The sequence below is a fragment of the Capsicum annuum genome, chromosome 2 (genome assembly GCF_002878395.1).
Source record: "Capsicum annuum cultivar UCD-10X-F1 chromosome 2, UCD10Xv1.1, whole genome shotgun sequence".
In the NCBI taxonomy this organism is placed as follows: Eukaryota; Viridiplantae; Streptophyta; class Magnoliopsida; order Solanales; family Solanaceae; genus Capsicum; species Capsicum annuum.
This window is the reverse complement of record NC_061112.1, coordinates 23,934,693-23,944,638: the sequence shown is the minus strand read 5'-3', so window position 1 is coordinate 23,944,638 and position 9,946 is coordinate 23,934,693. Positions and strand designations below refer to the sequence as shown.

General features: G+C 34.6%; 1 long non-coding RNA gene across 1 annotated transcript; it reads right to left on the bottom strand.

The window, feature by feature from the left end:
- Positions 1-4,069: 4,069 nt before the first annotated feature.
- Positions 4,070-6,806, bottom strand: LOC107857629. The gene is made up of 3 exons (XR_001670935.2): positions 6,667-6,806; positions 6,496-6,582; positions 4,070-4,382 (listed from the first exon to the last, which is right to left on the bottom strand). It is a non-coding gene; the product is annotated as an uncharacterized LOC107857629 (long non-coding RNA).
- Positions 6,807-9,946: the final 3,140 nt, after the last annotated feature.

Here is a 9,946-nt window from a genome sequence, read left to right as displayed (position 1 = left end):
TGTGTTCTTCTTTCAAGGCATCAATCTACTGCTAAACTACAGCCATAGACCAAAAATTTATGCAAGAAATCTCTTTATACCATTAGTAAAGCAAAAAGTTCTTTCCTATTATGAAGGAATGATCTTCTTACTACAACTTTAGTACTTAAAATCTTACTATCATCACTAATTACAACTGTTGAAACTGGAAGCCTGACCAAATTGCTAGCTTACCACTTACTTCATTGGTCCAGGTACATTATTCACTGAAAAATATAGTAACTAGATTAGTTTATGCATTTGTATAGAAAATACTTATGTACATTTATATACAAAATAAAAATATAATTGGAAATGGTGGAGCCTAATTTGGTTGAATGGTAGATATGGCATAAGGTAATAAACTTGCAAGCTCTAATTTTGGTATGACGATACCAATGGTTAATACCTAATTAAGACTCCTTGGTAAATGGTTGAAAATGTGTAAATAATTTAATATGGAATTAAAGGGGATTGAGTAGAAAAGCCATGGAAGGTAGAGGTCTCAGGGGGACCGACATTGGAAACTCACGTTTGCCGATGTGATGATGGTCTCGGTGATCGTGTGCATGATGACACACTTTATATTTTTGGGATATACTATTCATCTCAAGTTATTTTCTCTAATATACGGCTAACACGCATTTGGGACCTTTCAACAGGGGGAGATGAACCCATATAGCCCATGGGTGATTTTAGGACGGCCAAGCTACACAACCCAGGTTAAGATTTTCAATGCATGCTAAACCTTGTTCCCTATCCCAACATGGTATATATGTATATATGTGATTGCATATGGTTGTTTGATTTGGTTTTGAATGATTGCATTATCTTATATTTATCTCTAAGTTACATGCTAGTGTTTACCCCGCTAACCATCTTCGAGCACCATATCCTCTCGCGATGTAGGAACTGGCTATATTACTATTCCTCCTGCTCAATGACTAGGATTTAGGGACAGCTTTTGAGCTAGATTGAAGTGGTGAGCTTCCATCCTCTGGAAGGCTCCATTCATGCTATGGACTTCTTTTCATTATTGTTATTCCTTTGGTTATGGTTTTGGCTATGGTCGGGGGCATGTCTTGACCAAATGTTCTTTGATTCTAGTTAGAGGCTTTATCGGACTACTATGGGCATGAGCAGTGTCGGAATTAGTGTTAGAATTGGTATTGGTATTGACATTGGGATTGGTATTGGTATTGGTTAGACATGTGGCTATGGTTGTTTGGCTATGGTTATAGACTTATTTTATTGTATTTAATATATTGTATTATCTTGTTATATATTTGAAATTCATTCGACATGGGGTGTAGGATGGTTACGGCAGGGTATTGGGGGTGGTCTCCAGTCCTGGTTAGACTTGAGATACCTGAAACGACTAGGACCCAGTTCAGGTCATGTCAGAATGCCTCACTAATCTGGAATCATGATCAAAGGGTTCTATTCATTTTCCTCACTGCATGTTACTTCACAGACTGCTAGAGTTTTGGTTCAAACAATAGGAAGAGAGGGAGACCACTAAATTAGTTGGCTCAGATCTAGCTGCTATGGAATTGTGGCTTCCCAATATTTTTTTCATACCTTATCATTCAAAAATATTGTTTGAAGTGGAGTCACTCTGAAGTTGATCAAACATAATTGTTAAAATATTGTTTTATAAACCAGCTCATGTGCATCTGCATAGTCTTAAGAGTGTGTTATAGTGTCTCAAGGTCAAACGAGTTAAATATTTAATTGAATATCCACTTGAGAAGGTTACTAGCTTGACTAAGAATTAACAAATATTTAATGATCTTTGTACTATGAAAATACTGCCATATATTTTGCTGATTCTACTTGGTTACTTTTGCATTATATCTATTTTTTATGCCATTGAATCTTATCCAGTTACTTATAATTACAAATGTTGAATATGCGATGTAGGCTGGTGCCATGGGAGACTTAGTATTGCAACAACTCTCTCTCTCTTTCTCTGGTATGTATAAAGAGATCACTCACTTCAGCTACTCTCTGCTGTAAGTGGAATGGATTTTCATAGACCCTCTATTTGGTTGCTTGGCAAATGACTGTCTGCCTCCTATCTCAAGTATTGCTTAATTTATCATTATTAATACTTTTATTTTCCTAGTTAATGCGCAGATGTGACTTTGGTACCAACAACTATATGAATTCACATTTTAGGCTTTGACACTTTTTGGATCAACAAATGTTATGTCTATGTAATACTTTTAGAATCTGCACAATGTAATCTTTGTTCCACATAATATGAAGCATAACATTGTATCATGTAACTATTCTATGATATGACTTACTACTTCACTTACTTTTACTGCTTTCTTTACCATTAAAATCTCGCTCGTGCATCGCATGAGCTCGGGTCATCTAGTATAGTCTATAAGAGAAAGTGTAACATTTAGATGTATAGTGGCACAACACTTATACAGAGTAATTTAGTTATAACTCAGTTTAGAGGAGAAGTCCATAGACTTACATCATCAACTTTTAAGCTCAGTTGGAGATGATAGAATGAATTCTTGATTAGATCTTGAGATTCATACAATACAGAGTATCAAAAAGAACCATGATGAAACAATGACCATTCTTATATCAACATATTCCTTATACTTCAGATAAGATAACACTCTACTCAGGTCTTGCTTATTAGTGTTATGCCTTAAACCCCGGTTCATGCACTCCATGCAAATTTAACTCCATGCTCAGTTTCTAGAGTAAGAAGCAAGAACTTCAAATAATGATCCTAATTCTATTCTATGATTCTAGAAATCCAAGTCTTCTACTATACAACTCCTGGTATATAAACTTATACTTTCTAATATGCTCAATCTTATGAACTCATGATATGCCCTTAATAGATAGTTAAATCATGCTACATTGTGCATATGCTTATATTAGATGTCTTGAATAGTTCATGCTTATGATTTCTTTGCTCTAAGCTCTACGTATGTCCACCTACGATGGTAATGGATGATTATGTCATGTCTATGCTTAGAATGAATCTCTATCCATTCTTTATATGTTTTAAATAATAAGTATTCGCTCCTATTATACCTTACATCATAGGCCTCATTTTGAATATCCATCTTATGATAAGTAATAGTCAAGAGCAGATAATATTCCTCATATTCCTAATGCTCGTCCTTTACATAATAATGCTCAGTTCATGACCTATTAATACAAGGAAAAGATAGGCCTTTATTTGTATTCCAAATGGTTTCTACTCATCCCCTTTTCCTCTATATTCCCACCAATGATGTATTAAGTGGTGATGAAAGCAAATAAGTAATGATTAAGATGAGAGAAAGTAGATTTTTTTGTGACAATTGTGACGTGCTTATTCCATCTAAGGTTCTAAGCATGGAGAAGTGAGATAATAGTGGTTTAGATGGTAGAAAGTAGATTTTTTGTTACAATTGTGATGTGCTTATTCCATCTAAGGTTCTAATAATGAAGAAGGAGTGAGATGACGATTTCTTGTGTAATAGTTAGATAGTGGATTTATGATGTGACTCTTGGTAGAAATTTTGGAAGTTGCTGATTGTAGGAATGCTCAAGAATATTCTTAGATAGGTTTAGTTACCAAAATTTTTTAAAGTGAATCTAGAATTTGCTTGAATGTCATTATTGATAAACTCGTTGATGTTTGCATTATGTGACTAATGGCCTCTTGATCAAAGCTCGAGATTAGTTGATTTACATGATAAGAAGAATTATTATTCTTGTGATAACTCTTGATACAAAAGAGACTTTGTTAAGTTTTAGAACAAGCCTAAGAGCATATCACTGATCAAAATGAATGTTCCTAAGGGAAATAGAATAAAATATCCTATAATTCATACTAGCATGATCTCCTTAGATGTAGCACTTTTTATCTTTGAATTGGGATCTAACATGGTAAGCACATGTAGTAAGACTCAACTTTAGTATCTCTATGTGAACATGTGAGAATTGTAATTTGTAAATGATAAAATGTGGTATTCAAGTGGGGAGACTTAGTTGAGAAGTTGTGTTGTTCCAATTTCGCATATAATGATGGCACCTGCTATAACCCACTAGTAGGTAAGCCATTCCATCGTCAGGACCTATGATAATAGACTATCAAAAGAAATGAAGGGAAATAGTGGAATAAATATAATAAAAGGGCTAATATATATAAAGCAACCCCAAGACCTGGTGAAGTTAATACAAGAGCCTATAATACAATAGGAGCATAAAGTGAAACACAGAGTGAATACAAATATAGGTTGTCTCTAAATACAATATTAGATTAGCCCAATCCATAAGAGGGAGAGTAGTAATACTCTAAATGCTAGGAGGTCACCCTAAATCTCCGATCCATAGCTGCTCTACACAATGCACACAACAACAATGAGAACTCATATGCTGTAGATATGTAGTATAAGTACCAAAGACGTGGTACTCAGTAGACATCGACCAATTGAGCTCTAAAGATAATGCAAACATAAAAAACATGTAAAGCAGGAATATAAGCTACAAGAAACTATTCAAGAAGATAAACGTAATATAGCTAGTGAGGCAATAAGGATAAACTATCTTATCATAATAGTAACTATGGTCTAAAGTGCAATACCATATATCACCAACCAATATACCAATGAAGAATGAAAGAATGATACATAGTAATATACAAGGCCAAAAAATACATATACAATATGAATGAACAAGGAAAAAAAGGGATATACAGTAAGAACACACACACACATGTATCTAAGTATATTTGACTAAGTCAAAGGTAACAACCTAACTTCTCTAGAGAATTCTAACCAAGTAAGAAAGATAATACTAGCATGATCAGGACCTATAGTCAAAATGTCTAGCCACGAATACACTGACCATAATGCAATTTACTATAACAAAGTATGCTCAGATTCATATCAACAACCTCAGGTACCAATCTATAATCAACTTGCCACGAACTAACAAAGATAACAACAATAAAGCAACTAGATAGTCCATACAAACAATACTTAACTAGGTCCTCATAAACCCATAAGGTTCAATTAACACTCAGCAAACAACAATCATAGCCTATACCTATGCAACCCTTATAAGGATGATAGATGTAAGTACAAAAAAAATACTGGTGATAGGAAATGCATATGAATGAATGAATACAAAGTAAATCCATAGTACCATATCTGATCTAAGAGTCATAATGTACTAAGTGTATACATCTCCTCCAGCTTACCAGCTCGTAAAGGTAGGACCTACAATGACCTTTCTTCTTAAAAAATGTGGCTCATAGACAAAGAGGACCCTAGGAGATTCAAGAATATTTGTCTATACCACCTGGTTCCGATCTAGGATTTCTAATCATCATCATTATAAATCTACTTCATCTAGTATTGGAGAGATGTATTCATAATAAATGCACAAACTCGAACCTTGGCTAAAAGAGTAAGTCTGTAAATCCATTAATCAAGATTAATTTCATGACTAGATTAGTATAATGGCATTGAAATGGTTGGAATCTCACTAGACCAAAGTAAATAATAGTGATCAAAGATTGGCTAAACCATGGACCGAAATCAATCTCCATCAAATTTACATAATATTAATTTAGTTCTAAAAGCTCATAAATCATTAAGTAAGGTGGTATGATTCCCTTTATTAAAGAATAAAAGTGAAATACAAGAATAAATCCATTTTTAGATAATAATAGTGAAATAATAGTTTTGGTTGGAATCGTACCACTAAGTGAGACTTAATCTGCCATAATGTATGCATGCCATCACCAGTATCCAGACAATACAATTATATTATCTAGGTGTCTATAGACTAAAGCCATGTCCTTTATAAGGATAGATTACTCACCTAGAGTCCAATTGGTATCATAGACACAGATTCTTTAGTCATGCAAAAGCTTTTAAGAAAGGAATGGGATATCCCATGGAACATAGCAGAAAAAATCAATCGAATATGGCAACTACTTTCAGCTAAGCAAGTACAGACACAACATATATTTAGAGAAGGTAATCAATTAGCAGACTATCTGGCTAACTTAGCATTGGAACAAAGGAAATTCAAATATACATCTTTCCATCAGTTACCAAGTGCAGGCACGAAGATTCTAGATAGTGATAAACAATAATGTCCCTATTTAAGGTTAGCACCATGAAAAAGGTAAAACGATTGGAATGGATAAAGTAAGTTAATTCACATGCATTACATTTACAACCTGAGAAGGTAAAAAAAGTGAAATTGCTACTTAGCCTAACTACACCAACCAACAAAAATGGAATCAGCAATTGGGGGGGGGGGGGGTCACAAGGTTAGATCTTAACTGCAAACGTCTGAGACGTTTGTTACTATCCAATTACATGTGGGTTCGAGTATCTCATAATCTCCATCCCATCCATAACTATAGATCAAGAATGATAAGGTTAAGAAATAAGGCAGTCAGCAAGATCAACAAGCTCAATAATGGAGTCATCTTACTTGGAAAAAAGAACAAGCCTCAATAGACTAGACCCATCATTTTAGCACTAAAAACCACAACGTTCACCCTTACACTGGAGAACTCAGCTGAGAATATAGAAAGGAGAGCATCAAATAAGGGACAAAGCATAAGTTTAAGCAATAGACATCAAAAGGGAAGAAGTTTCTTACTCTTGCAAGCTGGAATAAGATTCAATCCAACACAACCAGGGAACGGAAAAAAGTGGAGCTTAACTCTTAGCTCATTTTTGGAAACCCTACTCATTATTTATGTTATTTTTTTAGGCCGGTTCAACTAGTGGGATGGTCCGATTTTCTTATTTTGTTAGTTTCTTTTGTTGTTAGATTATTGGATGGGTTGGTCCATATTTATGTGGAATTTAATTTGATTGATGAATAAAATTACAAATTAAACCAAAAAAGTATCATAGCCATATCCTCGGGCCTAATAATATATAAATAGCATAAATAGTAAAACTATAATTCTGAAAAACTATGGTCCAGTTCACTAAGTGAAATAATAAACCTTATACAACTATGATCACATGCTTATAATTTAGGGTGATTGGATTCTATAGCCATAACAAGCATCTCATCCTAAGGGTTGGGTCACCCTTCTATCCCCACACTTCTTAATTAGGCAAATTTATGATGTACTAGTTATAATCACATCCGGTAATCCCATTCTAACATGCAATCTACACGTACACCTCTCGTAAAGTAAATTAGATCAAAGTCTACCTCGATGCTGAAATCATAAGTCTTGAATTATTTATGAGCATTCACCTTTACTCCACGACCCTAAAATACCACCATAATATTAAAATAATTACCTATATGTCATTAGGAGTAAATCGAGACCAATATTGCTATATAAAAGGTAGAGTCAGAATTTGGGTCAAGAATGATCCTGCTGGGCCCGCAAATGGAACCCAAAATTAAATCCATCACGTAGACTCTCAAGGGACAAGAAATGTTCTCAAAAGTTAAGCTCAAATGGAGCATAAATAAGGGCCCAAATTAGCTCCTAAAGTCAAATGATTTTAAGACCTAATTTATAAGAATTTATAATGAAAAAAGATGAAACTTGATGGGCAAAATAATGGGAAATAACTAAGGAGTGTTGGGTTAACTTACCTTAGCTTCAATAGATGATTTCCCATACTTTCTCATGTCACATGATTTCAAAATGGTGGAAAGGAGTTAAGAAATGAGGGACAAAATAAGTGAAGAAGGGGATTTAATCCCGTACAGATGTTACTAAAGCAACCCAATGATCACTTAAGAGATCACCACTTAAGAGATCAAATGATGACTTAAGAAATCCCTCATAAATATCCAGTCTTTGCTTAAGTGATCGAGTGCTTCTTAAGCGACCTCCACTTATGAAATAAGGCCATCGCTTAAGCGATCATAAACAGAAAAGGCTGGCTAGAAAGTAACCCACTGGTCGATTAAGCAACCACCACTTAAGCGGTCAAAGGTCCGCTCAAGCGGTTGCACCAACTGATGCCATGCACCTGATTTTTCTAAGTCTAATTGGACTCTGATCGAGTGCTCGAGATTCATTCAAAATCCCATGCACACAAACTAACTTGCTACCATACCAGATTTAATATTTCAGTCTTAATAGAACCATCGAAACTTTCATTCGTGACTATTTTGACTAAATGTAGGGTGCACACCTATAATTCTATTTTTCATAAAATTCACCTAATAGACCAAAACGAGTCCGGAAGCCTTTGGAATTGAACCAATGGCCCCCCTAGCCCAAAATCAATGTTCAAAAGTTGATGGAACTATCGAAATTCCCATCTGAGGTTGTTTATTAGGAGTCTTGGTCCGAGACCAATTCCTTAAAAAGAAAGATCTAAAATTGGGAATGAGCCTAAAACCCAAATGAACTGCTTGATAATCAAACCAACTATTCTAGTAAGTCACAAATGACCTGTAGCTATTGTGGAAAGGCTCAAAATGCCGAAAATACATGTAAATTGAGGAAATAACCTACAAGGTCATTACATACGTGTTGCTAATCCTAGAATACACGTATATATTAGAATTAGTCAAACACCTCACTATACAAGGCATCATACTCATAAAGTGGAAAACTAGTCCCCCCACCAATTTGTACAAATAGACTTAATAAGTTACTCCGATCAAAGTCTCATCCTTGTAAAGGAAGAGCCATAAATTGAATTTAATAGTCTCAACTCAAGAGAAAGCTCAAAAAACTCCTTGCTTGTTTCAAAAAGAAAACTACATTTTTCATTTTTTCAAAATCATTAAAATGCTTGCTAATGACGTTTGAGAAAATTTTTCAAACTTTTGCTGACTCCAACTTGAATCTAGACTCAAAATATTAGGTATTAGGTATTCATCTAAGAATGTCACCTCATCATCTATCACGGCTGAAATACCACTCGGTTTGACAAAGAAAATAGACCAAAGTAAAGATAAGAAATAAAAGTAAAAGAAAACAAAATTTGCTCTGTGGGAAAGAACCTAGTTTTGAAGAAAACCCTTGAAGTTTATTAGGCACGTATTTACAAAAGAATAAAAGAACAATGCACAAAATGTTTAAAGGCATCACCCAAAACATAAATCAACACCAAGAAAAGCACAATTGGGTATCGAATCATAATCAAGAGCATATAATAATATTGAGGAGGGCAATATCCGATATTATCACCAATATACCTAACAAGGGCCAAATCCACATAAATGTCAACATAAATAAATAAGCTCTATGAGGGTGAAATCTAAATCACTATCAAATGATAAATAAAGTATATTAATACAATCTATCAGATCAAATAAGTATAGACCATCAAATATAAAATAAGAATGTTCCATCCCTATTAAATAGCATTACATTGTCCCAATGCAGAAGTAAAGAGAGAGAAAAGGAGGGTAAAAACTACTTGTGGTGTACTAAGTGCTTAGGTCCACATCCGTAGATAGTGGTACAATAACTCTAGGAGCCTCGTCAGACTGGGCTCCTATAACTGGTGTAAAAAACAAAAGGCACTTAATCAGCAGGTTAGGATCTAAAGCTAGCCCCAACCATCTTAGCATGCTCATTATCTTCAGATTGTTTCTTTTCAATATTAGCCTATTGGGCTTAGGTGAGCCCCTTACTAAAGTCAATTCTAACCTCATCAACCATATGCGAATGTCCACCAAAATCAGCAAAAGAAAGTACTGATCCAGAGGTATAGCAATCTCTGCCTTATCAAGAGCGAATAAGGGTTGTAGGGTGTGAAACTATGCACATAGTCTATAAAGATCAGCCCTCAATGACATGATGTCACCAAAATTACACCTCATAATAAAGTGTAAAGCGATCATTGAACAAATATAGAATCCAACTCGATTGGGGTTGATCTCACAAGAAATAAGCCAAAATTCTATCAAGAGTTTGCTGATGTAATTGAGAATTATATAAATA